Source organism: Triticum aestivum, chromosome 6B, assembly GCF_018294505.1.
Source record: "Triticum aestivum cultivar Chinese Spring chromosome 6B, IWGSC CS RefSeq v2.1, whole genome shotgun sequence".
In the NCBI taxonomy this organism is placed as follows: domain Eukaryota; kingdom Viridiplantae; phylum Streptophyta; class Magnoliopsida; order Poales; family Poaceae; genus Triticum; species Triticum aestivum.
Genome location: NC_057810.1, coordinates 486,054,243 through 486,075,650, shown reverse-complemented (window position 1 = coordinate 486,075,650; position 21,408 = coordinate 486,054,243).

Sequence of the window (21,408 nt, the reverse complement as noted above, 5' to 3'; positions counted from 1 at the left end):
GAAGAGAGGATTGTTGGTGATGACGATGGTGATGATTTCCCCCTCCCGGAGGGAAGTTTCCCCGGCAAAGCAGCTCCGCCGGAGCCCTAGATTGGTTCTGCCTCGTGGTGGCGGAGTCTCGTCCCGTAAGCTTGCTTATGATTTTTTCCAGGGTAAGAGCCTTCATATAGCAAAAGATGGGCACCGGAGGGCCACCGGGGGCCCCAGGACACAGGGGGCGCGCCCAGTAGGGGGGGGCACCCTCTTGGCCAGGGTGTGGGCCCCCTCTAGTACTTTCTTTGCTCAATAATTCTTATTAATTCCACAAATGACTTCCGTGGAGTTTCTGGACTTTTGGAACTGTGCAGAATAGGTTTCCAATATTTGCTCCCTTTTCAGCCAGAATCCCAGCTGTCGGCATTCTCCCTCTTCATGATAAACCTTGTAAAATAAGAGAATAGCCATAAGTATTGTGACATAATGTGTAATAACATCCCATAATGCAATAAATATTGATATAAAAGCATGATGCAAAATGGACGTATCAATGAGCATGATACCTTATGGTTTGAGGACCGCGTATACATGCCTAATGACTCTGAGATTAGGAAATTGATTATGTAGGTGGCCCATGATTGGACGTATTCGATTCACCCAGGAAATACCAAGATGTATCTGGATTTGAAGGACAGTTTCTGGTGGACCGGAATGAAGAAGGATATTGCGGCGTACGTAGCAGTTTGTGATGTTTGTCAGAGAGTGAAGGCAGAGCATCAGAAGCCAGCAGGATTGCTACAGCCATTGCTGATACCCGAATAGAAGTGGGATAAGCTTGGCATGGATTTTATCACGGGATTACCCAGGACTCGTTCAGGCTATGACTCGATATGGGTTGTAGTCGATCGTTTGACGAAAGTAGCTCATTTCTTCCCAGTGAAGACCACTTACACTAGTGCTAAGTTGGCAAAGATATACATGACCAGGATCGTATGTCTGCATGGAGTTCTGAGGACCATTGTATCAGATAGAGGAACCCAGTTTACTTCAAAGTTCTGGAATCAGTTGCATGAAACTTTGGGTATCAAGCTAGAGTTCAGTACAGCCTTTCATCCACAGACAAATGGATAGACCGAGAGAGTTAACCAGATTCTGGAGGACATGTTGAGAGCTTGTGCGCTAGATTATGGATCTAGTTGGGACGACAATTTGCCGTATGCAGAGTTCTCTTACAATAACAGTTACCAAGCCAGTTGGAAGATGGCCCCTTTCGAAGCTTTGTACGGAAGGAGGTGTAGGACACCGTTGTTGTGGGATGAAGTTGGAGACCTTCAGTTGTTTGGACCAGACTTGATTAAGGAGTCAGAAGAGAAGGTTAAGTTGATTCGCGGTTAAGTTGATTCGCGGTAGACTCAAGGTAGCCCAGTCCAGGCAGAAGAGCTATGCGGATTCTAAATGCAAGGAGACAGATTACGAAGTCAGAGACAGAGTTTATCTTTGTGTGTCCCCACTTCGAGGAGTTAAACGTTTTAGAGTTAAAGGAAAGTTAGCCCCGAGATTTGTAGGACCATACCAAATTTTGGAACGTACGGGAGAGGTAGCCTACAAGCTGGAATTGCCACAAGGATTGTGAGGAGTTCATGATGTATTCCACGTTTACCAGTTGAAGAAGTGCCACGCAGAGATGGCTGAAATTCCTCTGAGAGACACAATTCCACTGGAAGCGATTCAGCTGGATAACGATCTGACTTATGAGGAGAAACCAGTGAAGATTCTCGAGTTTGCCAGCCCAGTCACATGCAGCAAGGTTAGCAAGTTCTGCAAAGTTCAATGGAGCCACCATACCGAGGAGGAAGCAACCTGGGAACAAGAGGAGGACCTACGGAAGGATCACCCGCACCTATTTTCTAGCCAACCCGAATCTCGAGGGTGAGATTCATCTTAAGGGGGGTAGGTTTGTAACATCCCAAATTTCAGTTTTGGAATGTTATACATTAGATCATCATTGCATATCATATTTTACTGCATTTTGGAGGATCCTAGAAATTCTACGCAACCCAAGGACCCGCGGAGAGAGTTGGGGATTTCGTTATTTTCATATTTGAGTTTTATCAAATTTTGAAAAGAGGATCGTTTGGTTTTAATTATTTTTCTCTCCGAATATTTCCAATATGAAAATAAAAGAGAGGGGATAAAATGACTTTCCCAAAATAAAGAAATATTGGAGGTTAAATATTAGAATCAAATAAGTATTTTATTGGGAATTTTGTTGCTATTTTATTTGCATTAGAAAATTTTGCATATTTTCAAAAGTGCATTTTAGGCCAAGAAAAATGTTTACTTTGTAATAAAAAAATATTTAGACGGTGAAAATTTGTTTTGGCATTTTTAGATTTTTATTTTATTTATTTAGGATTTTTGGCGGAATCTGTTTTTTGTTTTAAAAAAATCCGCGCGCCCGACTGGGCCAACAGCCCAGCTGAGCCGGGCCGGCCCAACCGCCCCGCACCGTCGCCCGCTCAGACTCGAGACAGAGTCCCGAGCGCCGCTCGCCGCCGCCGATGGACGTGTCCATCTCAGACACGCCGCCGTGCCCCCTTCCCTAAGCATCGCCCCTCCTCGGGCTTTAAATACCGCCGCCGCCAACCCCCACCTCCACCCCGAGCCACGCCGCCATCTCCGCCACTTGCGCCGCCAGCCCCGCCGCACGCTGCCGTTCGCCGCCGCCGCCTAGATTCGCCGGAGCCGCCGCCTCGCCCGCCGGAATCGAGCTGCCGGATCTGCCGCCATTTTTTCGGTTTAGGTAAAAAAACGACCGGTTTTATTTAAAACACTAGATCTATTTTTTTCAATAGTCTGTTTCGGGTTGTTTCGATTTAGTTAATTAGCGGACGTTCATCCGTATGTTCGTTTTAACGAACTTGTTCGTCAGTTAGCCGCAGACAGCGAACGTTCGTTTGTTAGCCTATTCGTCAGTTTTTCTTTTTCCAGGGTTTTTCCGTGATTATTTTCGATCGTGATTTCAACCCTGATCTTCGTTTTAGTTTATCTTTTCGCTCGTTTATCAGAATCAGGTGATTCAAGCGCCTAGATCTTCGTCTCGAAGCCCTCTTTCTGTTTAATTAACTTGAACAAGATTTTGGTACTATAAAATTTGACTTTACTCCAGATTAGTAATCGGATTTTGTTTCTTTCGCAGTTTGAGTTTCGTTGTTTCGTTTGATTTGATTCTTTTTGCAAACCGGAGTTCTTATGTTGAACTTTCTAGTTAGATATCTTATTTGAGTTTTACCCATGCTTCTAGTTGAGTGCTTAGGTATGTTATTGTTTGTTTGCGATAGAGTACCCGGAGTGCGAAGCGTGCTACTACGAGTCTCTAGGTTTCACGGATAATCCGCAAGGCAAGTAACACTTTGATCATACCTCTTTATTACCCAGTTTTTATTGCATTATATCAACCCTCAAACACTGCATGGTTAGGATCGGTTTAACATGTGGGTTTTGGGAAGTAGATGATGAGGTAGAACCTATTCCCCTGTTTATTATCAAACCTTTGGGAGTTACATCTACACTGTGCTTATATTGCTTTGCTATGCTCGTAGACGTGGTTTGGGTGAGTGTATCCATGACTGATGTGAGTACTGTTAATTAATGGATCACTTAAGGTGGCTACTTAAATACATATTTGGGTGGATTGTTTGTGGGCACCTGGAGAATCCAGTGTTGTCCTAAGATATCCCGGGGTTCCGTGTGATCATCCTAAGGTCCGCCACCCAGGCTCAAAGGGATCATAAGATTATTCATGCTAGAAACTTCCGTGTGCTGCCACAAGCTATTACGGGCTCTAGCATAGTTGATTAAGTTGCATGACCTCTTTCAGTGGTGGGCTAGCAGATTTAGGGGAAAGCAGGTGTAACTGTCCATCCAGAGTAAAGAGTTAATGTTTCTGAAAGATTGTGTCTCGATCATCCGTTTCTCAAACACCATGTAGTGCGAGAAATCTAACGGAGGAGATCGAGTCTTGTGGGGAAAAGTGCGCAAACCTCTGCAGAGTGTGCAAACTAATCATGGTTAGCCGTGTCCCCAGTTATGGACGTCTTGAGTATCTGGATTATGGATTATAATGTTGATCTCATCACACTAAATTAATTTGATTGGGTTAATGATGATGATTAATTGGGATTGAGTTGGAGGAACCTTCTCAATGTTTAACAACCACCATGATAGTTAAATAAAATTTATTCCTTTGTTGTAGGAAAAATTGGCTTGATGCAAAACTGTAACCATAGAGCTTTCCACCAGCCATATATGCATGTAGTGATAGCATTTATTCTGTTCATTACTCTATGTGTCACATTGCCAGCATATTCCATGTGCTGACCCGTTTCAGGCTGCAACATTTCATGTTGCGGACTTTTCAGACGATGAGTAAGGTGCCATAGGTCGTTGTCTTTCACTCAGCTATGCCATTGGAGTTGATGGACTCACTTTATCTTCCAAGCCTTCCGCTGTTATCGTATTTAGATGGCCTTAAGCCATATTATTGTAATAAATTCTCTTTTGAGACATTTGATGTAATAAGTTTGTGATTGCTACTCTGTTATAAATCCTCGAGTACTGTGCGTGTCAGCATTACCGATCCAGGGATGACACTGATGCACAGAGATCAGACTGGTTGAGGTCTGGTCGCTACAGATTTCCTCCTTAATCACTTCCGATACGACTCTGTCGTGCAACCCCTCAAGTGTGAACCTCGAGGGTGGTTCCTCTTACGTTCACCTTGATGATTACATCGAGTGGAATCCATCGAGGGTGGTTCCTCAGGGTTCCCCTTGGTGTTAGACACACAGTTACTATGGTTACTATGACTTTACACTAAACCATGTTAATAAAGATGGGTCGGCCTTGAGGCGTACCAGCGCGAGCTTAATTGTGAGTGATGCGGAGTCGGGTTGAATTGGAAGGTGCTTGCGATATAATTACGAGGCGTGGCCAGGCATTCTTAGCCCTTGCCGCAAGTCCTCGAGATGGGGCGATAGGGTCACATCGATCATGAGTCTCTGCTTGTTACCGCGTGCTCCTAATCCACTATGATTTGGATATTTGATCTAAGGGGCCTCTGTCCTGATAGCACTAACCATCACGTGGGCATAGTATGGGCGTTCTGCGTCATATGCATCAGCCGAAGCTTAATAGGCGTCCAGCGACTGAGCGGCGCACGCCGGATTGGACCGGTAAGCACCTGCCTTTTTAAGGAGGTAGCTAGGTCTGCTCACCGGCCGCCCTCGTAACGTGCAGGAGTTCCCGGGGCGATGACCCATGACCCCTAGGGGCATAGGTTTTGTCCGGCGTGCTGACCTCTCTATTAAGCCTAGGTCAGGTTGCGGCATATTGTTTGGCCAAGGCCGGGCATGACCCAGAAAAGTGTGTCCGGCCGGAGTTAATTGGGCATGGTGGGTAAGTTGGTGCACCCCTACAGGGAAGAAAACATCAATCGATAGCATGTCCTATGGTAACGAACACTCGGAGTTGTAACCCGATCGATACAACTAGAACTGGATGACGAGGCATGAACATTATATGTTGCTTTGGGAGTCAAGAAAGGATCCCGGAGCGTTGATACAACAACATAAGTATGACTTATGTTATACTACTCTACTCCCTCATGTTGCCGCAAGATGGTGGTTTCCAGAAGATGCTAGTCTTCGATAGGACTAGTTTTTTCCCTTCTCTTCTGGCATTCTACAGTTCAGTCCACAGATACAACCCATTTCAATTGACACCGATGCATATGTAGTGTAGATCCCTGCTTGCGAGTACTTTGGATGAGTACTCATGGTTGCTTTGCTCCCTCTTTTCCCCCTTTTCCATTCTTCTCGGATGACGCAACCAGATGACGGAGTCCAGGAGCCAGATGCCACCTTCGATGATGACTACTACAAACCCGAGGGTGCCTACTACTACATGGAGGCCGCCGACGACCAGGAGTAGTTAGGAGGATCCCAGGCAGGAGGCCTTGCCTTTTCGATCATGTTGCTTTTGTGCTAGCCTTCTTAAGGCAAACTTGTTTAACTTATGTTTGTACTCAGATATTCTTGCTTCCGCTGACTCGTTTGTATTCAAGCTGATGTATTCGAGCCCTCGAGGCCCCTGGCTTGTAATATAAAGCTTGTATTATTTTAATTTGTGTCTAGAGTTGTGTTGTGATATCTTCCTGTGAGTCCCTGATCTTGATCGTACACATTTGCGTGTATGATTAGTGTATGATTGAATCGGGGGCGTCACACTCTTCAACTCCAGGATGGCATCTTAGGTGATGTTGGAGGCCTCCCACTTGCCCTTGGGGCCCGAGACGGCCATGGCTGATCAAAGAGATGGCCGGAGGAGTCTTTGGAAGAACAAATGGATCTGGGCGCTGGAGCTCAAGAGATTGGGAGAGGGATGGCAAATGGGGAAGTGAGAGTGTGCGGTAAAAGTGGTGGTTGTTCCCCTTTTATATGTTGCCGTAATACCAAGAGCCCTTTTACTGCGCCATAGACTCCACGCCTTCCCGATATAATCGTGTCGTTGTGCGTGTGTGGGATAACGCAAATCATTGATCGGATCCCCATCGATCCAAGATCTATAGCTCAGGACCCCTACCCGAGATCTGCCAGTTTTGACACCGACAGCGAGCAGAACTGCTTCACCACCAGACCGTAGTCAGGGTGATCAGAAGGAGCACAATAGTAGCAGCATTGTGGCCTGTCCTGGACAAGCTCGCGGTGGACATGGCCTTCATGGACGAACTCATGGCGAAGGACAAGACAAGACAAAGTATCTTGCATGCCGACAAAGGTTCACGACAAGTCAACAGACAGGGCGACGACGGCTTGGCCAAGACACGAAGAGCGATTGGCTCAACGAGAATGACTAGTCTAGGGATTTGGATCGGATGAGGAATGGAAGCTAGGGATTTCAAGGGTGATAATGAATGAGGCAACAGGGACCTAAGTGCAAAGAATGCAACACTCCTTCCACATCAACCATGCCAGCTATGCATACGACCGTTTTGCATATGCAAGTAGCCAGTGCAATCCTAAGAGCATCTCTAGCAGATCCCGTAAAAATGGTCAAACCTTTAAATTACAGTATAAGTTGAAAGAAATGCATTGAATAGATCCCGTAAAAAAGTTTATAAATTCCATATATTATCCCCTACATACCTCATATTTGGAGGTTTCGAGGTCGTTTTTGAGGGAATCCATAAACTGGTCAACACCTGAGTAGGCGACCTGGCGAGGCCGCGCGAGCATGCGGAGGAGCTTGGCAATGGCCAGCCGGATTGTCGCCGGAGCATGCGGTCGGCCAGAGCGGCGCCGGAGCAGCCGACCGAGCCCGTTGTGGCCTAGCGCGGAGCCGGTGACAGTTATGTGCGTGTGTTACGGCCGACCAACAACTGATCACGTGTGTTCCGGCTTGTCAGCGCACCTGACGAAGCGGCCCCGCAGACAGATGCAGCCCAAGCCCATCTGGCGCGGCCCAGCCGCGCCCCCAAGCCCAACAGGCGCTACTATGGTCCAGAATGGACGACGGCCAAGTCCAAGACCGCACCCACTACTTAAGGCGACACTCACTCGAGACACGGCATCCAGTGGATCACCGAAACCGATGGCGGTGGCACGAACCCTAGTTCCCCCTTGCTCGATCCATTCTTGTAATCAGCCTGTACCAGACTAAATTGCCACCATGAGAATACTAGATCGATTCCACTCCTACCTTGTCCCTAACATCTGGTATCGGAGACCAGCACCACCATCCTCTGCGTGCGATCTGGCACAGTTCATCCACACCCGTAGTTTGCATCTGGCCCGGCAACAACTCGCCACCATGGATCCCGCGATCAAGGCATTTCTGTACAAGCTCGACGCCACACTAGAGGCGAACACGACGGCCACCAAGGTGACCAACGCCAAGATCGACGAGCTGCTCTCCTAGCGCATCGATCTGGAGCGTCGAGTTGCCGATCTGAGCGACGCGGCCGCGTAACTCCAACAAACACGGCCCGTGTCCCAACAGGATGCCGGCGACAACCACATCGGCGCCACTCCACAACAACATCATGCGACACTTGGTGTTCAATCGGACTCCGCAATTGGCGCGGCGGATCTCCTCAACGGGTCCAGTGACCACGGCGATGCACATCAGCACCGGGGGCCGCCGGCGACGTCTTTCATGACCCCGCCGCCACCCCCAAACAACGGTCAGCTTGCTCCCAATACCCCGTTTATGATTTATTCCCCATTTACTCATGCCAGCCAGCTCCTCATGGGGCTGGGGCAGGCGCACCCTTCCATCATGTTTTCGGTGTTTGCGGGAGATAATCCCCGCCTCTAGAAGGTGTTGTGCAAGCAATATTTTGAGATGTTTGGCATACATCAGTCGTTCTGGGTACCTATGGCCTCCCTTAATTTCTTAGGGGCAGCGTCAGTTTGGTTGCAAACCATTCAGAACAAACTATCGCAGTTTGATTGGGAGTCATTTATAGCATTAATTTGTACTTGTTTCGGTCGAGATCGACACCAGTTACTGATCCTTCAGTTTTACACCATACGGCAGACATCCACTGTCACTGATTATATTGAGAAATTTGAACTGATCATAAACAATTTGAGCTGATATTCAGATTCAATTCATCCTTATTATTTCCTCACTCGTTTTGTGGAAGGGCTGCGGGCGGACATCCGAGCGGTGGTTTTGGTGCAATGATCACCGGACCTGGACACGGCTTGCTCCCTTGCCCTGCTCCAGGAGCAGGTCATCCACGGAGCATTCCACGAGGCACGGAAACCATTGACGTCGCGGCCACCCGACACCCTGTCTCGTGGCCCTGCGCCATTGCCTCTGCCCACTCCACCACAAAGACTGCCTACTCCAGCAATGACAATGGATCATCGCGACGTGGAAGGAGCTCAAGCTGACGGGGTTCGACAGAACGAACCTCGGCCGGACCTCACTAAGGTCAAAGCCCTCCGCGATTATCGGCGCGTGCGGGGGCTCTATTTCAAGTGCAGCGAACGTTGGGGCCAGGATCATGTTTGCCCCATGTCAGTGCAACTGCACATGGTCGAGGAGCTCCTGGAATTGTTCGGCATCAACACAGTTTGCAGCGACGACGGGTCTGGACAGACAGAGATTGCAACAGAATCAGTTTGTGCCATATCCAGAACTGCCTTATCTGGGGAAGTGTCTGTTAAAGCGTTCCAGCTTCAAGCATGGATACAGGGTCGTGAGGTGCTCATGCTAGTGGACTCGGGCAGTTCTACATCATTTATCAACCAGGAATCTGCCAAGTGCCTCAATGGAGTGCAGTCGTTGAGCACAGCGTGTCGAGTAAAGGTGGCTGATGGAGGTGAATTGTTATGCACATCAGTAGTGCGACAATGCGAGTGGTTCTCTCAAGGACAGGAGTTTGCAACGGACATGAAGATATTAGCCTTGGGTACATATGATGTTATTTTGGGGATGGATTGGCTCGAAGCTCAGAGTCCAATGATAGTAGATTGGCGAGCCAAACAGCTGGAATTTCAGTCGCCAACAGGACCAGTACTCCTCAAGGGTCATGAAGCTTCGTCGTCCACGTGCCTGACGATCAACAGCATACAATTGCAAGCTCTCTACAAACAGGGAGCCGTGTCACACATTGTCCAGATCTGTGTTGTTGTTCCAGGGGAAGAGCAACAACAAACAGTGCCTGAGTCGATTCAAGAGCTGTTATCTGAATTTGCTGATGTGTTTGGAGAACCACAAGGCTTACCTCCCTGCAGGGCTTTTGACCATCGTATTCCCTTGATTCCAGGGGTGCAACGGGTCAATATTCGACCTTATCGCCACAAGCCCGACCACAAAGATGAAATTGAGAGGCAGGTGGAAGAGTTGCTCAAAGCTGGCATCATTCAACCAAGCACAAGTGCATTCTCATCTCCTATGATTCTTGTGAAGAAGAAAGACGGCACCTGGCGTCTCTGTGTCGACTATAGACACCTCAGCGCTTTGACAAATGTGGGAAAATACCCAGTACCAGTGATAGAAGAACTGTTGGATGAGTTGTTTGGTTCGTGTTGGTTCACCAAGTTGGATTTGCATACTGGTTATCATCAGATTCGTCTAGCGGAAGGCGAGGAGTACAAGACGGCCTTCCAGACGCACTCAGGCCATTATGAGTTTAAAGTCCTAACATTTGGTTTGGCTTGAGGACCCGACACTTTCAATGGAGCTATGTATGGAACTTTGAAGCCTGTATCGCACAAGGGGGTGCTCTGCTTTTTCGACGACATCATGGTGCGCAGCAAAACACTCCGAGAGCACATGCAAAAACTTAGAGAGGTACTTACGCTGCTACGCCGCGACAGCTGGAAGGTGAAAATGTCGAAGTGCGCATTCGGCCAGCAACAAATTTCGTACCTGGGTCACGTGATCAACGCGGCTGGAGTAGCTACAGATCCGATGAAGACATAGGCGGTCTCCAACTAGACAATACCAACAGATGCCAAAGCAGTGCGAAGCTTCCTGGGGTTGGCTGGCTACTACCGTCGTTTTGTTAAAAACTTTGGGATTATTGCAAGACCGCTGTTTAACCTGCTCAAGAAAGGGGTGCCCTTTGTTTGGACATCAGCCACTGATACAACATTCAAACTCTTACAACAACAGCTTATTGCAGCACCAGTTTTGGCCTTGCCCAACTTCAATCAGCAGTTTACAGTTGAAACTAATGCCAGCGATTCAGGCATAGGAGCTGTATTACAGCAGCAAGGACACCTGGTTGCATTCATCAGCAAAGCACTGTCCCCAAGGTACCAAGGGTTATCAACTTACGAGAAAGAATATCTGGCAATACTGGTAGTAGTGGAGTAGTGGATACCATACCTTCAACATGCTGGGTTCATCATTCTCACAGATCAGCGCAACTTGGTTCACTTGGAAGAGCAGCGGCTGACAACCCCATGGTAGCAAAAAGCGTTCACAAAACCGCTGGGATTGCGATATCAAATTCGATACCGCAAAGGAACCGAGAATAGTGTCGCGGATGCCTTGTCCCGTGCACGACCAACGGAGACACTGGCAGTAGTTACATCTTGCCAACCAGCTTGGCTCGATGAACTTGTAGCTAGCTACAATACAAACCCTCAAGCTCTTCGCCTGCTTGAACAATTGGCACTCCGCAAGGACCCCAAGGACCGTTTCTCTCTGCAACAAGGAATCATACGATTCAGGTATCATATCTGGCTGGGTGGATCAACAGAATTGCAGCAGTGCATCATTCGGGCATTCCATGACAGTGCACTGGTGGGTCACTCGGGGTTTCCAACAACTTACTCTCGGGTCCGACGTTTGTTTGCTTGGCCTAAAATGAAAGCTCATGTTCTGCAATACATCAAATGCTGCATCACTTGTCAGCAAGCAAAACCATACCAATCGGCTGCACCTGGACTCCTGTTACCCCTTCCCATCCATACCGAACCATGGGAACTGATATCAATGGATTTCATTGATGGATTGCCTCAATCAGGAGCATACAACTGTCTGTGGGTAATTGTGGATAAGAGAACCAGGTTCGCTCATTTCTTGCCTCTGTCACATCCTTACACTGCGGCTAAGGTAGCTCAGCTATACATGAGTCAGATATACAAGATTCATGGGTTTCCTCAAGCAATCATCTCTGATCGTGACCCGGTGTTCACAAGTCACTTTTGGCAAGAACTCTTCAAGTATGCAGGAACTGAACTTCGTTTGAGCACAGCCAATCACCCACAGACTGACGGGCAAACAGAACGAGTTAACTAGTGTTTGGAAACCTTTGTGCATTGTTTCACGCATGCGTGCCCGAAACGTTGGAGTTTTTGGACACCTCTCGCTCAGTTCTGGTATAACACGTAGCTGCATTCAGCTATTGGCATGAGTCCTTTCAAAGCGATGTTTGGACATGAGCCACGTCAATGGGGACTGTTAGCTATTGTTTCATGCTCAGTACCATCACTTCAGGCATGGCTAGAGGAGCACGCGGTGATGCAAGAGCTGATACAGCAACATCTCAACAGAGCCCGGCAATGCATGAAAGCACAAGCTGATAAGAGACGATCAGAGCGCACTTTCGAGGTGGGCGAACAAGTGTTTCTGAAGCTACAACCATATGTGCAATCATCGGTTGCCCCTCGAGCCAATCATAAACTATCCTTCAAGTATTATGGCCCGTTCCTAGCCATACATCGCATCAACGAGGTGGCGTACAAGATTCAGCTTCCACCACAAGCAACGGTGCATCCGATCTTCCATGTGTCACAACTCCACAAAGCACTACTCCCGGGTACGCCAGTTCATTCTGAGCTCCCTCTCTGTAATGACGAGCTTGCTATCCATGTCAAGATAATCCAAACACGATGGTGCAAGAAGCACGGGGCTATGTGCGAACAAGTCCAAGTGGAGTGGTCAGCGGGCGCTGGCCTCGGGCACACCTGGGAAGACAAGGAAGCGCTTCTTCACCGCTTTCCTCAGGCCGAGGCTTGGGGACAAGCCTCACGCAAAGAAGGGGGGATGTCAGCGCACCTGACGAAGCGGCCCCGCAGACAGATGCAGCCCAAGCCCATCCGGCGCGGCCCAGCCGCACCCCCAAGCCCAACAGGCGCTACTACGCTCCAGAATGGACGACGGCCAAGTCCAAGACCACACCCACTACTTAAGACGACACTCACTCGAGACACGGCATCTAGTGGATCACCGAAACCGGCGGCGGCGGCACGAACCCTAGTTTCCCCTTGCTCAATCCATTCTTGTAATCAACCTGTACTAGACTAAATTGCCACCGTGAGAATACTAGATCGATTCCACTCCTACCTTGTCCCTAACATGGCAGGCCAAAGTTCGAGTTTGTTCGTGCGTCACGTGGAAGAAGAAATGTGGGGAGAAAAAGAAGAAGAAAGAAAACTTTTACCTAGTTTACAAGGTTTTTTTCGCCCGATGCCGCACGGTACTGCAAATTCGTTTTATAGACCTATATATTGTCTTTACCGGACGCGTTTTTATAGGATCTGCTAGAGTGGCTCTAACGACATTAATTTGTGATTTTCATAATACAGTGATCAAGGTGAATTTGCACAAACTTCTTTTGATGATGGCGCTCCCGTCTTCTCCCTCCCCCTCGGCGTCGCCCTACGGCTCTTATTCCCCTCTGCCGTCCTCCTCGCTCTGGGCGGCTTCCTCCTCCCCTCCTCAGGCGTCTCCTCGTCGCCCCTCTGCAGCGGCGCGGCCCGTCTCCTCCTCCTTCCCGGCTCCTTCTCCTCGCTCGTTCCTCGCTCTGCCTTGGGCCAATCGCTTCTAGGCTCTTGATTCGGATGATTCTGGGTCTGATTTGGAGGTGCTCTCTTCCCCCCTCCTCCGATCTCTATGGGCGGTCTCCTCGAGGATCAGGCGCCGGGCCGCTGCTGGAAGTTTGCTCCTGGCGGGCGGGGCCGACCTGCTGTTTCTGTGGCGGTAGGGGATGGCCGGCGCCGCGTTTCTCGTGGGCGCCGGCGTGCGGTGTCTTGGTCCCCGGCTAGGGAGTCGCTGGTCTCTGGTGGGGTTTCGGGGGCGTCATCGCTGTTCTCCCCTCCGATGGCTCCCCGCTCCGGTGACTCCTCTAGGGGTGCGGCCTCGGCTCCAGCGGTGGCGGCGCCAGCGCCTGCCTTAGATCTGGCGTTGGGGCAGGTGGCGGACCCTGCTCCTGGGCTGCGGGCCCTTGTGCCTTGCGTTGGGCCTGGTGGGCTTGGGCCGGCCCCTGCCTTGGCTTGTGTGTTTGTTTCGCCCCCCTCCCCTCTCTGGTCTCTGGGCCGCGGGTGGCCTAGGCCCATAACCCCCTCCTCGTGGCTGCCTATGTTGATCCGGGCCTGGCTCGGTCTGGATATATATATGGATCCGGAAGGGCTCAGTTCCCCCATTTCTAGGGTTCCCTGCCTCCTCCTCTAACTTGCGTCGGCGCCGCTCCCCCATCCGCTCCTTCATCCGATCTGCGCCTCCTCCTCCCCTCTCCCGTTCCTTCGCGGCTGTGGTTGCGATGGACCGCTCGCGCAGGCTCTCCAGCGAGGCTATCTCTGTCCAGAAAAGGGGGCGTGACGGGTCCAGCGACGCGGAGGCCGATCTGGAGTATGAAGCGGCGCTGCGCTCTAAGCTCCAGGCGTCGTTGGCCCCGGTGGTGGGAGTGGAGGCGGCTGTGCCTGGTTCATCCCCGCGTGCCTTCGGATCCGGATCGGCGGTCCCTTCGCGTCCTTTGCCTGGCGCTCCTCCAGCTTCGGCCGACCCGTGGGAGGCGGCGGCTGCGGGGAGTAAGGTTGGCTCTTCAGGGCCGGCTCCGTCTCTTTCCCTGCAGGGTGCTGCTCCCTTGGGTGGTGGGTCGGTGCGGGCTCCGGCGATGGCTGCTGGAGGCCCGTCCCGCTTCGTTCCGCGTGGTGCGTCGGGGGCTCCGGCTCGCTTCCCCGCTGGTGCTGCTGTAGGGCGGGGCGTTGGATCTGGGCCCGGCGCGTCTGGTGATGGTATTCTCCCCCCCCCTCCCCGTGGTCTTGGTCGCATTCCTCCTCAATCTCAGGTCGCCAATCCCACTCTCACCTGCTTCGCGTGTCATCGCCCTGGCCACTTCCAGTCCCGATGCCAAAACCCCCCTTTTGCCTCATCTGTAGGGAAGATGGTCGTCTCACGGTAGATTGTAAGAATCGCTCTAAGCCTCCTGCCTTCGTTCATTATGGCCTTGGCCTTCCTGGGTGCTCTTTCTTTGCTTTAGACAAGGAGGTCCCTGCTACTGCCCCTATTCATGCGCTCTCCAATGTTGGCATCATTACTATTCAGGCCAAACGCATCACGTCCCAGGTTCTGCTTGATGAGATTCATTTGTGGGACGAGGGGGGACGGGACTGGCAGATTCGCCGGCTCTCAGACTTTGAGTTTGCTGTGACATTTCCCTCCAAAGAAAGCCTCCGCATGATTTCCTCCTGCACTAGCTTCACGCTCCCCCTGAATCAACTGGTTGTCTTGGTCAAGGCTGCTTCAAATGGTTCCAAGGCTATCTCCTATTTGTCTGATGTTTGGGTCCTAATTGAAGATGTTCCTCCTATCGTTCGCTCCATGGAGTTTGTGATGGCGTTCGGGGTGCTTATCGGCAAGCCTATCGAGGTCGACCTGGAGTCTTTGGCCGTCCTTGGGCCGGTTCGCCTGCGGGTCTGGTGTGTGGATCCCCTGTGTATCCGAGGCTCCATTGATGTCTTCCCTTCTGCTGGTGGTTTTCGGCTTATGGTTCGGGTGGAGGGCACCTCGGGCTCGGTGTCGCCTCCTCCTCCTCCCCCACCACCGGCCTCTGGCAATGATGACAAGAGTGCAGATGGGGACGGGTGTCCCGATGATTCCATGCATGGCAATGACCACTGTTTCACTCAGTCGGAATGGGATGGGCTCTGATTCGTTGCTGGACTTGGGTGGTGGGGCTGACTCTGGTGGGGCTAAGGGCACACCTTTTTCGATGGTGTGCTCTAACCTCCCAGCCCGCCCTGCCTCCCCATCCCTCTCTAGCATTGAAGACCTGCCCCCGGCTGGCCTTGTGGCATCCAAGAAGAAGAAGAAATCGTCGGTCAAGAAATTCTCTGCCAAAAGCAGGGCGTCGGGGAAGTCAAGGCAGTCTGTGGCTGGGCTCTATCGCGGGCTCGATACCGATTTGGGGACGGCCTCGGGTCCGTCTTCTGCTGCGGCGTCTCCCTCTCGGTATCATCCTATGCTGGTGCGCTCGCCCGCTTCCACGGCGCGTAAGAGTGGTCGCATCTCCAACAGTGGTGAGCGGGTGGCCGATCAGGCTGCCCGGCGCGCTGCGGCTCGAGATCTTCCTCCTCCAGGTTCGCACCCAGCCCCTTCCTCTCCTACCCCTGTTGTCCATTCTCCTATTCAGTTAGTGCTCCCATCTCAATCTGATGATCACTTGCTTAGTATTTTAAAAGATGTGGGCATTTGTTTAGACGCTAGTTTTGGTTCTCCCTCTTCCTTGCTTGGTGTGGTTAGGGCGAATGAAATTGCGCAGGCTGACATTGCTAAAGCCAAGGAGGCTGGGATGGGACCAAGTGCCCCACTGGTTGTGGCCGGTGGGGTCAAGAGGGGAGCTGATAGGAGCCAGTCTTCCCTGGATGTGCCTAAGCGTGGGGCTGGGAAACGTGCTAAATCCTGCAAGGCCCCGAGCAGGTCGAGCCTTAGAATTAAAAACCTCTCCTTTAGATGAAAGCTTTATTCTGGAATATTAGAGGTTTCGGTGCTAGGGGGCGCAGGGACCAGCTTAAAGATTTAGTTCGTGCTGAAAATATTGATTTCATTGGTCTTGTCGAAACTCTCAAACCTTCCTTTTCCCCTAATGAACTATCGGCCGTTACTGGGATAGACAGATTCAATTGGAATTTTGTTGCTTCTGATGGTCACTCAGGTGGTATTTTGCTTGGCTTCAAAAAAGATGTCTTCGATTTTGTTGCCTTTGACCATGGCATTTTTTGGGCTAGCACGGTGGTTTCTCATCGATCCCTTAACTCCTTACTTGAAATTATGGTGGTTTATAGCCCGGCTGATCACTCTATGTCTTACAACTTCTTGGACGAACTGCACAATAAGATCGACTCTTGTCAGGTGCCTCTGCTAATCGGGGGAGATTTTAATTTGCTTCGATACCCTTCGGATAAGAGTTCTTCTAATTTCTCTTGGCCTCTGGCCGATGCTTTTAACGCTTTCATAAGGGACACGGCGATCCGTGAAGTCCCTAGGGTTGGGGCCCGTTTCACCTGGACGAATCGCATATCCTCTCCCATCCGTTCTGTCCTCGATAGGGTTTTCCTATGTCCTAGCTAGGATTCGTTGTTCCCCCGGGCTACCCTTAGAGCCTTGGCCATTGTTGGCTCCGATCATTCCCCCCTGATTCTAGACGATGGTACTCGTTTAGTTTCCTTCCCGCGATTCCAGTTTGATGCTTCGCGGTTGTATGTGGAGGGTTTCGTTGACATGATGGCGCATAAGATCTCGTCTTTTCTATCTTCTAATCGGCGTTCCTTTGGTCCCATGGATGATTGGCATCAATGTTCCTACTTTCTCCGTAGATTCATCAGAGGCTGGTCTAAAAATCACTATGCTGAGTCTAGGCGCGACAAGGCTAGTTTGGCCGCTCAAATTGCGGTACTTGATGCTCGTGCGGATAATCTAGGCCTTTCTACGGCTGAATGGCAATCTCGATACGGTCTCGAAGAGGCTTTGTTGGGTATTCATCGTCAGGAGGAGGTGTATTGGAAACAAAGAGGCACTATTAACTAGACCTTAAAGGGCGATTCACCCACTGTAACGCCCGGATAATCATGCTACAGTAATCCCACGCTAATCATGCCATGACACCTCGGTTACTGTTGCTATCCTCGCAATAATTCGGAACCGTTCGAAATTCAAATTCAAATTAATGGTAACAATAAAAGTTCTCAAAAATTAAAACTAAAATGTTCGGTGGTTGTCAAATATTACAAAGTTAATTATGGTGCAACAAACCCATTTTTATAAAATACCTAAAGGTTCTAAATTAAATAAAACAGAATAGGAAAAGAAATAAAAGAAAAAAAATACAAAAGCAAAAGACAAAACAAAACAAAAAAAGGCCCCCTGGCCAACTGGGCCAGACGGCCCAGCTCACCGGCCAGGCCGGCCCACCTGGCCCAGCCGGCCTCCCCTTAACCCCCACCCCGATCGGAACCCTAGCCGGTCCGCCACTCCACGCTCCCCACTCGCCCCCCCCCACTCGCTCTCCCCCCCTCCTCCCCGATCCAGATCGGATCGGGGGAACGAACCCCATCGCCCCCCCCTGCGCCCCACGCCGCCGTAGCCGCCCCGTCGCCGGACCGTCCTCGTCCTCCTCCCGCCGGCGCCGCCCCCCTCTCCGTCGTCCTCCCCGACGCGCTCCATCGACCCCGACGCCGGACCGATCCGCCGCCGCCCGGAGCTCCACACGCCTCCTCCCCGTCGCCCGGTCATCCCCGACTCCTCCTCGACCCCCACTGCCCCGGGCCCTACTCCCCGCAGTGAGCACCGCACCTCCCTCCTCTCTGTCTCCCCCGCGCTACCCCGCGCGCGCCCCCGCGAGCATTTGGCCGGCGCCCTCCTCCGCCCCAGCCGGCGTCGGGGACCAGTCGGGCTGCGCGTGCACCGTCACCATGGTGGCCTCGCCCCACTGCACCGCTCGAAGACCCCGCGCCCTGCCTAGTTCGCCGTGGCCATCGGCCTCCCCCGCTGCTCCCCCTCCCCTGAACCCACGACTGCCTCCCCGTGCCTTGTCCTCCTCGTTACATGCCACCCTGGGCCCCCTACGCCCTGCTGCCGCTTGTGCGGTCGTCGGTGGCGCCCCGCCAGCCTCGACCCGCTCTGCGCCTCGCCGGCGCCCCCCTCGGGCGCCTTGTTGGGGGCCGGCCACCACGCCCGCGCCTGTTACCTGCAGCGCCCGTGCCCGCTAAGGGCCCCTATGGGCCACAGACATGTGGGGCCCCCGCCCCAGAACGGTTTAAAAAAAGGAATTTAAAAAAAATATGTATAATAAAAATAAATATATAAATAATTAATTAATTAACAATTAATTAATTAATAATTAAAATAGTTAATGAATTAATAAAGTTAATTAATCATGTTTAATTAATCTAATTACGTAGATAGTTTAATTAAACCCTAACTAGACTAATCAGTCAATGACATGTGGGACCCACACGTCAGATTGACCCAGTCAACTCCCTGTTGACTGCTGACGTCATGCTGACGTCATGATGACGTCAGCGTGCACTATTCTGGATAATGTTGCATTAAAATAATTAAATAAATCCTGAAAATGATTTAAATCTTTTAAAATTAATAGAAAATAAACCGTAGCTCTGATGAAAATACTTTCTACATGAAAGTTGCTCAGAACGACGAGATGAATCCGGATACGCAGTCCGTTCGTCCGCCACACACCCCTAACCTATCGAACTCGCAACTTTCCCCCTCCGGCTCCTCTGCCCGGAAACACGGAACCCCGAGAATACTTTCCCGGATGTTTTCCCCCCTTCACCGGTATCACCTACTACCGCGTTAGGGCACACCGAACACCGCGTATTGCCTTGTTATATTTTGTGATGCTTTGTTTGCTCTGTATTCATTATTTCTTCCCCCTCTTCTCTCCGGTAGACTACGAGACCGACGTTGCTGCTGACCAGTTCGACTACGGAGTTGACGACCCCTCTCTCTTGCCGGAGCAACCAGGCAAGCCCCCCCTGATCACCAGATATCGCCTATTCTCTTCTATACTCTTGCATTAGAGTAGTGTAGCATGTTACTGCTTTCCGTTAATCCTATTCTGATGCATAGCCTGTCATTGCTGCTACAGTCATTGATACCTTACCCGCAATCCTAAATGCTTAGTATAGGATGCTAGTGTTCCATCAGTGACCCTACACTCTTGTCCGTCTGCATGCTATACTACTGGGCTGTGATCACTTCGGGAGGTGATCACGGGCATATACTATATATTTTACACTGTTACATTACTGGTGATACTGTTTGGAGATGGGGGCTGAAGGGGCAGGTGGTTCCAACCCGGTAGAGGTGGGCCTGGGTTCCCGACGGCCCCCGACTGTTACTTTGTGGCGGAGCGGCAGGGCAGGTTGAGACCACCTAGGAGACAGGTGGGTCTGGCCCTGTTCGGCGTTCGCGGATACTTAACACGCTTAACGAGATCTTGGTATTTGATCTGAGTCGGCTACGAGCCTATACACACTAACCATCTACGCGGGAGTAGTTATGGGTATCCCGGCGTCGTGGTATCAGCCGAAGCGCTTCAGACGTCAGCGACGGAGCGGCGCGCGCCGAATTGGACTGGAACGCCACTAGGCTAGGTCTGCTTTCAGCCGCCCACGCAACGTGCAGGTGTGCTCAGGGCGATGGGCCCAGACCCCTGCGCGCTTAGGTTTAGACCGGCGTGCTGGCCTCTCTGTTGTGCCTAGGTGGGGCTGCGACGTGTTGATCTGCCGCGGCCTGGCATGACCCAGGAAAGTGTGTCCGGCCAAATGGGATCAAGCGTGTTGGGGAATGTGGTGCACCCCTGCAGGGAAGTTAATCTATTCGAATAGCCGTGATCTTCGGTAACAGGACGACTTGGAGTTGTACCTTGACCTTATGACAACTAGAAACGGATACTTAATAAAACACACCCTTCCAAGTTCCACAGACAACCCGGTGATCGCTTTTCCACAGGGCGACGAGGGGAGGATCGCCGGGTAGGATTATGTTATGCGATGCTACTGGAGATGCTACTTGGAGATGCTACTTGGAGGACTTCAATCTACTCGCTTCTACTTGATGCAAGACGGAGGCTGCCAGAAGCGTAGTCTTCGACAGGATTAGCTATCCCCCTCTTATTCTGGCATTCTGCAGTTCAGTCCACTGATATGGCCTCCTTACACATATACCCATGCATATGTAGTGTAGTTCCTTGCTTGCGAGTACTTTGGATGAGTACTCACGGTTGCTTTCTCCCCCCTTTTTCCCCTTTTCCTTTCTTTCTGGTTGTCGCAACCAGATGCTGGAGCCCTGGAGCCAGACCCGACGACCTACTACCTCGGAGGTGCCTACTACTGCGTGCAGCCCGCTGACGACGACCAGGAGTAGTTTAGGAGGATCCCAGGCAGGAGGCCTGCGCCTCTTTCGATCTGTATCCCAGTTTGTGCTAGCCTTCTTAAGGCAAACTTGTTTAACTTATGTCTGTACTCAGATATTGTTGCTTCCGCTGACTCGTCTATGATCGAGCACTTGTATTCGAGCCCTCGAGGCCCCTGGCTTGTATTATGATGCTTGTATGACTTATTTATGTTTTAGAGTTGTGTTGTGATATCTTCCTGTGAGTCCCTGATCTTGATCGTACACATTTGCGTGCATGATTAGTGTACGATTGAATCGGGGGCGTCACAAGTTGGTATCAGAGCCGACTGCCTGTAGGAATCCCCCTTTCCAACTCCTTGGCCGAAGTCGAGTCTAGTCGTTGAAAAACTTTTACTAACATGGCTGTGTGGCCCATGGGCCCACGTCGCCATCGGGTGGTAGTAGGATCTTTTACTCCTCGACCTTTACTCTGGGAATTCTAAACTCTCTTCTATTCGGGTTAAACGATTTTTACTAAATTCTAACTTTTAGGTTCTCAAAAATACTTTCTACCGGAGGGGCCCTTCAGTCCGGATGATCACCGACTGCACCAGAAGATTTCGGAGATACTCTTTGATATTCTCTCGAGACTTTGTGCCCATCGCTTTTGCTATTCCCGACCACCGATAAAGCCGTATGGAAAACTACTTACACTTGCCATTCATACGATCATTCCCCATTGATCTTGTTATTACAAGATACCCCGAA